The following is a 10,400-nucleotide window of genomic DNA, read 5'->3' as shown; positions in this document are numbered from 1 at the left end:
GAAGTGATGACACCCACAGTTCGAATCAGAAGGAAGGCGGAGTAGAAATTCGATATGTCCATACAAGAAGAGAACCCTAGGAAACTACCCGAAATAAGCCAACGCCGATTCCAGTCAAAGATACGAGGCAGACCGAGGGAGCCAGTACATGGAACCCGGGAATTGTCTTTTCCTCGTATTCGTCACGATAATTCACCCTTAAAAATAATACAATTTAGTGAGTCAGTGGTTACACTACTCACGCCATGTGTTAGGTAAATCGTCGTTTCCCGTTGCCAGATATGCGATTAGGGCAGATCCCCGCATCTCTATTTGAGAGAATTTTAGCCATTTGCGCTTGTGAGCCTCTCTCTCCGCAGTTTCGTTCCGAACCGTTCTCAAATCTCTCCAAGTCGGAGAGTGAAACCTTTCCCAGTATAAAGGTAACCTAGTAGGAACGACTCGCATCTTATGGCCTTTTTCCGATACTCATACACCCACTTTGATTACCAGGACTACATCATAGGGATGTAGGTCGACACTCAGACGACCAGTACCTGAGGCACGGGAAAAATTTATGCCTAATACGTTTAGGACAGAAATGTTCGGGGTTAACCATCGTCTCTCATTACCTTGTATTCCTTTCCATGTAGGAAAACCATGCCACCGAAGAAGCGAAACCAATCCTCAAGCAAGAAACCTGCTCTCTTATTCGATGAAGCTACGTTCCAAGCTGCAGTCTCAGTAGCCGTAGCAGCTGTCATGGCTCAACTGAATGCTAACACCGCCAATGTTAGCAAGGGCCCTGTCGGAATTTCCAATTCTGGCAATGGACAGCAACAACCAACGCTTCCACACTCAGTCACCCAAGAACCTCCACTGAACCCACTAAAGAGAAAACTCAAGATAGAGGAGGGAAGTACCTCGGCTCAAGGACTTTCCGAAGGGCAACGAACTGAGGCAGTCTGTACCCCTGTCAATCCTTCCCTCCTGACCTCAAGAAGACAATACCTAGGAGACCTTCCCCACTGCAGCAAGTGCAGCTACCATCATCATGGTGCCTGCCGGGAACTCTATTGTGCTAGGTGCCACATGTTGGGGCATACTGCTCGCGTCTGCAGAACCCCGGTTGAGTTCATTACATCAACCACCAATGTGGCGACCCGTACAGTTTGCCACCTATGTGGTAAAATGGGACACTTCAAGAGGGACTGCCCAACCAAAGAGAAAGACAAAAACACAGAAGGAGCCTGACACTACTGCTTAGGGAGAAGCGGCAAGGAAACTCGTTAGATTTTGGTACGTCTCTCGATCTCGGATAACTAAACTAAGAACAATAAAAGACTAATTCAAGTGTAAATTCTTCTCATTTAGGAAAAAGTCGCAACATTGTTATAAAATTTAAAATTCATTAGGTAAAACTATAATGGCTAAACATATGCGTTACGGCCATGTATATTTAAGATGGACAGACCTAGAGTGAGCGAATGCCGCCTCATTTCCTGTTCCTCGTTTGGTTGTGGATTTAGGGCGGGGTCGCTCAGTCAACAGTCCTCCCCACCTTAAATATACATGACTAGTATATGTGAGGTGATTATAGAAATGCCTCGTGAGAATCCGTTCATGAAAAGATACTCTATTCGGAAACACTTAGGACTCTCTATAGTTCCGCGTCGACTCTATCGGTCCAAGTATCCGTGGTAGTGATACATAGGACGAAACCCGAGACGCCTAGAACTTGTGTGCCTGTTCGGCACATGACTCTATCGACCTTCACTTTATACCATGTCGAAGTGTGCCAACTTCGACGACTCTATTGATCATGGTTTGACTTCATGCAACCATGTGTGCATCCTTAGTGCTGTGCAAAAAGAACTTTCTTCATAGCCATGTCGGCGAATAAAGGTTCTTCCGAACCTAAAACTAACACAAATAATCAAACTTAATGCGATCCGTCAATCGTCTTCCTTATCTCAAGCCTTCTGAAGTACCTAAGGGAGGGTACCACACACTGTGGACCGACCCCTCGTAGTCAGATGGACACTGAACCGAAAGACATTGCAATCCCTCAGAAAACGACAACCATTCGAGGCATACCCCTTAGATTCCCCTGGGAGACCCTTCGCACCTCGCACATCAGGTTCATGAACCCAGAGAATAGAACTCATGAGGCTGACCACTATAACCAGGTATACTGTTGGCATCCATCAAGTATTAGGGGTTAAGCCAAGCATGAGCTCTACCACGAACCTCTTCGCAAAACGCTTTCACCCTATTCCATAACATAGGAGCCGGAGTCAAGAGAACCACTGCGGGATGAACTAGTAAAGTCTCGAGTGATGAAAACCCTATACCCACTAGATTTGACCAAGACCGAGAAAACTCAGAACCTTCGGAAGAGTAGTTGCAATAGATGCCCTTACTACTCAGGCACTCGTCCACCCTGTTATAGACAGGTAGTGCTTATCATCCTCCACCCTCTCGCATGGAGGAATTCGTCGTCGCCCAGTAGACGATAAGCCTCATGACCCTGATCCCGAAGTGGTTATAAACTTGACACCAGTCCTAGTGTTAGTCGAAGGGTTATGCAGGAACATGCACTTTCCACGCTAGAATAAACCACAGTCTTAGAGATTCCTTGGACTAATAGGTGTTCCACGAATACTATCTCACGCAGGGATAGTAGAACCACCTCCCGAGATTGTCCAACACTCGTCTGGTGAAACCTTATATACCTGACCTCCAGGGTTTCCGCATCTCAAGCTTCGTTAGTGCAGATTCCTTTTGCACAAGCTTGAGATAGACACTCTACAGCAAACCGAAAACCGTAGTCACGCAACCCACTCGACGATCTAGAAAGTCTCTATCAGCCAGTTGACGGAAAACACAAACCAAAGACCAGTCGAGATTCCTAAGAACCAACCTGAAGAATTACACGCACAGTACGAGTGAGAACGTTAGGAACTTCGGAATGGCGATCACGCCACTGATGATCTTACCATAGAAGTACACTATGCTCTTGGTACTGAAAAGCTCTACCATTTCGAGAGCTTCGGACCATATGAGAATCCTCATGGAGACTCGATCCAACCCCTTTCCGGCCGCCACTACCTTCGGATATACCACAAGATTCACACCCGGTCGATCCACTTCCTAGAGTAGATATGCGATTACCTGACATCACTCTTCGTGCCTCACCCATCTTGATAGAATCCATTGAGAACCCTAACATCGTAGATACATTAGTCGGAACCCACTAGCTACACGAGACGGAGTCCGCATCCCGTATGTGAGGGTCTGTTGGAATGACAAACACAGACCAGAGATCGCTTGGGAATGCGAGGACAACCGTACAGGAAGTACTCCCTTACCTCTACCTGGCCATTCATACCTACTTCCTTGCTTAGGCCTGAATTTCAGGACGAAATTCCCTCTAACGGGGGGATGATGTGACAACCCAGGTTGTCCCGTTACATTTCCCCGTTACCGTTAACGGAATATTCCACTGTATAAAAGTTCTGTTAATTAGAGGGCGTCAATTTAATAAACATTCCATTTGGTTACATTTAGCATGCCGTTAAGTCGTAATAAAAGGAAATAAAAACACAGGACACACATTTCCATTTATTGGGAAAATGTCAAGTTTTATAATTACGACCACTAAATCGGGTGCCACCAAAAGCCCCGTTTAACGGCAGTATCGGGTAAAATTTCACTGAGCCCCGACTGTGAAACCTATATAAGGGTGAGTGGAGTCCATTGGAGACTTTTTACACACTCTCTCTATACTCTCTCTCTAAACCCGTTTTCGCCCCAAATCCGCAACAAAACGCTTCCAAATTGTAAGTCCGCTTACCCTAGCTTATTCTAAACATATTGATTTGTATTTATAGCCCAAAATTCGGACTTAGAAGCAATGGAAAAGGAGTTTACGGCCTAAGCTCCTCCTTAGGCCGTAAACACCTAAAATGAGGCCAAAATGACCCAAACTTGTCCCTAATGGCTAGGAAATAAATTGAGGTATTAGCCTAGGAGTGTTTACACATTAAAACTCATGGAATTAGGGGGTAGAAGAGAGTTTACGGCCCAAGCACAAGCTTAGGCCATAAACCCCTCAAAACCTTGTTAAAATACCTCCAAAACACTCCCAAACCACACTAGGGCTTAACACTTAATTTAGGGACTTAATAATGGGGGTTTTGATCACGTAAACACATCAAATTAAAGGAGAAAAAGGAGTTTACGGCCCAGGTCTATACCAAGGCCGTAAACTCCCCAAACCAAGCCAGAATATTAGTATTTGTCCCCCAAATGACCTTAGGCATTTACCATAAAATACTAGGAAGGATTTAAGGGCTTAAACACATGAAATGGAGGGGTAAAAAGGAGTTTATGGCCCAAGCTAGTGTCTACGCCGTAAACTCCCCAAAACACATGCAAATGTTAGATTTAATCCCCCAAAATAGCATCACACTTCATTAGAAATTGCTAGAAAGGTAATAGGGGCTTGAAACTTCACAAAACACTAAGGGTGAGAGTTTACGGCCGTAAACTCCCTTGGGAGTGTCCCTAGGCCGTAAAATCCAAGTTAGTGCCCTTAGAAACCTCAAACCCGCTCATGCCTTTTATGAAAAATGATTAAAATAATTCCATGATGCTAGTAGAAGCTTTAACACCCTAGAACTCATCACCATGAGTTTACGGCCGTAAACTCATGGTGAGATGTCTCTGGGCCGTAAACACAACTTGGGGAGTGTACACTTGGATAGGAAGCTCCATTCCTTAGCCATTCACACCCTTAAACGCTACCCGGGACACCCAAACACTTAGCCAAAGTGTTTTCCGTTCCTGTGAGCGCGTATATGTGTTTAATTAGTATTATATATGCTAATTGTATGTGAACATATGTTATCATATGTTAAATAGGTCATTGTGTGTGTTCGAGTCCTTGCGTGACACCGAACGCCCAAACGGCACCTTCGTCGGACCTACTTACGCCAGGTGAGTTCATACCCCTGAATGAATCTTTTAAGTGTTCTTACATGTTTTATAGGGGGGAATACAAGTTAAACATGCCAGTTATCATATCAGTCACATGTGATTGATAACCTGCATGCACAAGATTTTACCACTGAACACTATTTTACCGAGTAGGACACTATAAATGGCTTTCAAAAAGGGTTTTTCACTTGTTCAAGTTCTTACTTTTATTGCTTATCAAAGATCAATTTTCAAACTGATTTATAAAAGATTCCCAAAGATTTCTAAATGTTTTCACACTTATTTTATCAAAGAATACAAATGCGATTTTCCTGAGTAATAAGGTTTTCCAAGGCTTTCATGAATGCTTTTACTTGTTAGTTACTGCTGCTTCACTTTTACTTATTTTAAATTCCTACTCGATAATGCTTTCACTTCGCGATACGCTTATACCGGGTTTTGTCTCTATATCGCTTGTACTTGTAGCCTCTTATACTTGATAGACGTTCTTACTTCACTTATTGTCGTCTCTGCTTCGTAATACACTTATACTTGGTACACTTATACTTGACGATTCGATTATCTCACCCTGTACGCTTATACTTCACGTCTCGGACGATCCACTGTACGCTTATACTTCACGACTCAAATATTTTACTGTACGCTTATACTTCACGACTCGGATATTTCACTGTACACTTATACTTCACTATATGATTCCACTTAATACACACCCAAGCGTAGTTAGATGTATTTTTATGCTTGTATAGATGTATATAAATAATGATTGAAGGACTTAGGAAGGCTTGTCCGCCCTATTTCCTTTTCTTCGTTGAGATGTGGTTTGGTGGGATCGGGTGTCCATCTGAAGGTCGTTCGATTCATTAGTTATATATTATGTAGACGAGCATAGACATACGAGTTTTCTTCAGTCAATTCAGTTAAGAGTCTCTACGTCTAGGTCAGCACTTACATTAGAAACCCACTACCCACTGTTGGAAGTCATTACCCACTATTTGGGATGCATCTTCGGGACACGGCCTCCTCCATCGTCTAGTTGGTAACCAGAGTCTCCTGTAGGGAGAGCGGACATTGTGTGTATAGATCTATACAGGATTGACACCCCCGCACCCTGACTGCTAGCTACAGTCCACGGCTCACCAAGCCAAGGGGTGACAAATGTCACATTATATAGACGCTTGTAGGGCGTCTGGTACTCTAGTGTCGGTTAGTATGGTTACGAGTATCCTGGGTTACCTTATAATTCTTTGGCCTTAAGGTAATGGTATTTCGCCAGCAATTTACACTGTATGCTGGTAATTCATTTTCAGAGTCACACTGTTTTGACCTTACAAGACGTATCCTTCTTTCGATGCGGCCTGGGGTCTATATCCAATGTATTCCCAAAATTCACTGTGTTCATTGTTTTAGACCTCACCAGACGTATCTTTCATTTGATATTGTCTGTGGTCCGTATTCATGGTATTGGACCTTACTAGTTGTACCTTGCATTTGGTACCTTCTAGGGTCTGTGTCTTCACTTGTTAGACTGAACCAGGTGTGTCGTTCGTTTGATACTTTCTTGGAGTCTATGGTTCCTTGCCTTAGTCAGCAGTCCTCACTGCTGAGGCATATGATATTCACTGATGTCGTTTGCTTTCCCCAATAATCAAATTCAGTATTTTGATAATGATAGCAACTTAGGGAAAACTACTTTTTACCACACATCACTGCCAGTCATGGTAGAAGGCTGCTTTATTTAAAGAAAATATAGGATTTTCTGGAAATGACTCTAATACACTGAAATCTCTTAAACTATTACTTTATTAAGTTATTTGAATGAAATGTCACTAGATGCTTATGAACTCACCAACATTTGTAAAAATGCTGATACTCGCTTTTCAAATAACTTGTATTCTCAGGTTAGCATTAGACAGGTACATCCCCGGAGCTGTTGATGAAGATAGCTTAGTACCATGCTGTATTTATTCTATTACTTGTATTACTTTGATACCTTGTAAAGTAACCATGTAAAATTATTCTATTAATGCAATGTTTTGTTGTACTTTGATTACTATAATGCATGTGTTGTGATACTTGACATGACGTCATCCACCCCAGAACGTTTCCGCCGTTCCGGTTTTGGGGTGTGACAAACAAATTCTCCGGTATCTTAAAGGAAGCAAATCTATGGGTTTATGGTATCCTGCAGGCAACGAATTCAGTCTTCAAGCCTTCACCAATGCGGATCATGCAGGTTGTAAGCTCGATAAAAAAGTACTTCATGTGGATGTCAATTTCTAGGCGGAAGACTTGTAAGCTGGTCTTCAAGAAAACAAACGTGTGTATCTCTATCTATCGCAGAAGCAGAATATGTAGCCGCAGCCAACTGCTGTTCCCAAGTTCTCTGGATGAAGACACAATTACTAGACTACGGGTACAGAATGCTGCGGATACCAATCTACTGTGACTTAGAAAGTGCTATAGCTATCTCTCATAATCCTATTCAGCACTCCAAAACGAAACACATTGAGTTACGGTACCATTTCATCAAAGATCATATTTTGAAAGGTAATATTGAACTCATCTTTGTTCCTACTAATGAAGAGATTGCTGATGTTTTTACAAAAGCTCTTGACTCTTCAAAACTCAATACATTCTTACAAATGTTGGGAATGATGAATCCGAACCCGCAGTTCTTTTTGAAGTGTTAGTTACCGTAGACCGTCTTTAGTCCCCATTACGGTTCTAACTGAGAATTACATATGATAGATGGTTTTGGTACCGCAATCTAGGTACCGCAACCATATGTCATACGTATCTCTCATGGGTCTTAACGTTCCTTTATTTCTAAATTATGTACAAGTGTTTGTATCACAGATTCTCCAAAATCTTTCTTTCTCATCCGCAATGGAGTTTCTCAACGGCTTTGATGAATTCATCTGCAACCATCTCAAATAAATTCCAACCGATTCATTAACTCTTGAATCCTTGTGTGCTATTTAATGATCCTTCATTAAATAAAATACAAACATTCCCTTTAGAAACTGTCACTTTACCTTTCTTAATAAACCTCGTATCAGACCTATTTCTTGTGCTTTATTACAGGTAGTCATTCCCCCGTTCCTGTAGTCTTTTCAACGGTACTTGAATCTTAAGTCGCGGTCATGTCTCGCCCCCCGGTATAGTGACCGGTTCCATGTTTTCCCCGAATTTCATCAGTTCCAGGCTCAAGTGCTTGTTTGTCTCAGTCCCTATTCGTTCTCGAGAGTCCCTGAAGCAAGGAAGCGTCTCTTTCCATAGCCCCTAATGGGGTTCGTTTTGACCCGTAAAGCTAGGCTCGATGTAATTGAGGCGAGTAGGGCTTTAGCAGCTTTTTAGATGTTATAGATAGCGGTTGAAGTTGAAACGGAAAGAAAAGTATGTACGAGCGGAAGTTTTTGGGTCATTTCTTGGTGAACATGATCCGCCATAATCTCTTCGATCCCTTCATTTATGTGCCATAATAAAGAGAGATTTGGTAGGAAAGTGGAAGATACTTTTTTTTTATATGATAATCAAAGGGAGTGGGAAAGTTGTAGTAATTCTTTGGAAAAGCCCGCTTCTCTTTGTCTTCGAGCTTGAATTCTTCAATGCACTGATTTGTTCCTTCATATACCTCCCCACCAATAGATAGAGACAAATGGGAATAACCGAACCACGTCTACAAAATGCCAGCACCATGCAGCTGCTTCAAATCCAACGTGATGCTCCTTGGTCAGATGACGAAGATATTGGCGAATACCACATATGATCAAGAAAAGAGTACCTATAATCAGATGAAAACCATGAAAGCCAGTTGTGGCTATCAAAGAGAAGCTTTTTCCTAGACTATAGTTGCAAGTCTATTGTTCTCTTTCCGAATTAGGTGAAACAAACAAAGAGGTTGGGCTGTTCACTTCATTGATTTGACTGAACTTTACTTAAGATTAAAGAGAGGGGTCGGGCGGGTAGTAAAGGCTCATTTAGTAGACAACGAGCGAGCAGCAAGCACCTACTCCTATCAAAATGGAAAGCAACAAGCTGAACATAAATTGAAGAAGCGACCCTCTATCAGAGAAAGGAAAGTCGTTGCGCGTTAGCGCATCCGTTTTCTTGCTCGTTATAGTGATGTACTTTTAATAGACTTTTGGCTACCTTGCTCTCCCAAAGGAGCTTTCTAGCTACTGATCTCCTCGACCATCTTCCTTCTGGTATAAAGGAAAGAGCTTCCCGAGAGCCCCTATGCGACCTTCCACTTGTAGAGAGTCCTGCCGATGTAGCTCTTGTTCTTCTTCCTTATCTTTAGGGATGATGCCAAAAAGAATGATTCCTAAATCGATCCTTTTTCAACTTGTCCTTTCCTCTCCCAAACACGTCTAATCAGTTTCAACTTTCTCTCTCATCAACCCACGATTACCTGACGTTTAACCATGCGTCCACTCCACCATTAATTCAAAACCTCCTTTTAAGATTTCTCAAATCTCTTCAAAACCCGTTTCATATTCGTGTGGTTGAGATTCAATTCCAGAATCGTTGATTCCCCCCAAAACCTCATTCAACTTCTTACCCCCTCTTATCCTTTACCTAGGGTTAAAATCCTTTTACCCCCCTTTATAAACCCTTCTTCTTCTCTATAATCGTTTACGCTCTCTGATAATCGATTACTCTCTCAACTCTCCAAGAAATCACAAAAGCTCTCAAGAACTTGTATCTCATAACTCTCAATGGCGAAATCCGGTGCATCTAAGAAGCAATCAAAGGCTTCAAGTTCGATGAATCAAACCGGTTCGACATCACCAACAATCGCTTCAAGCAACTTCAGGGCTGTGTTTGACGATCATCCGTCTTACAATGCTCCAACAAAACTGATGATCAAGCATCTCAAGAACAACATCCTTTTTGGCCCGTTCGACGCATTCACCGATGTTGTTCCCGTTTCTACACTTTTCAAATGTGCTCTGTCTGCATACAGACCAATGGAAAATCCTCAAGAAGTGAATCTAAACCTCATCAATGATTCCTTGGTCATCTTGACCAAAGAAAAATTCTTAACCTCAATTAACCTGTTAATCCATCCCTCCATCAAAATCTTTACTCCATCCTTATCCGATATCACTACCGCACTGTACCAAATGGGTTACCAGAAACCAATCCGAGGGGTTGGTGAGTTTAAGAAAAATCAGCTGCCTGCGGTTTGGCAGTTTGTATGCCACTTCGTCATCCAATGTCTATCTGGCAGAACCGCAGGCATCGACAACATGGGACTCAAGCTCCTTGAACTTGTATGGAGCATCTTCACCGGCCGTGATGTCAACTACGGTCAAATTCTTTAGGATGATTTCCTCCAGTACATTCCCAAAGGACAACCAAAGGAAAACCCAACCGAGCACACTTTTGCTCGCTTTTGGTCTCTGTGTATT

Source organism: Lactuca sativa, chromosome 7 (assembly GCF_002870075.4).
Source record: "Lactuca sativa cultivar Salinas chromosome 7, Lsat_Salinas_v11, whole genome shotgun sequence".
Taxonomy (NCBI): Eukaryota; Viridiplantae; Streptophyta; class Magnoliopsida; order Asterales; family Asteraceae; genus Lactuca; species Lactuca sativa.
The sequence above is the reverse complement of the archived record's forward strand: the minus strand, read 5'-3'. Positions refer to the sequence as shown.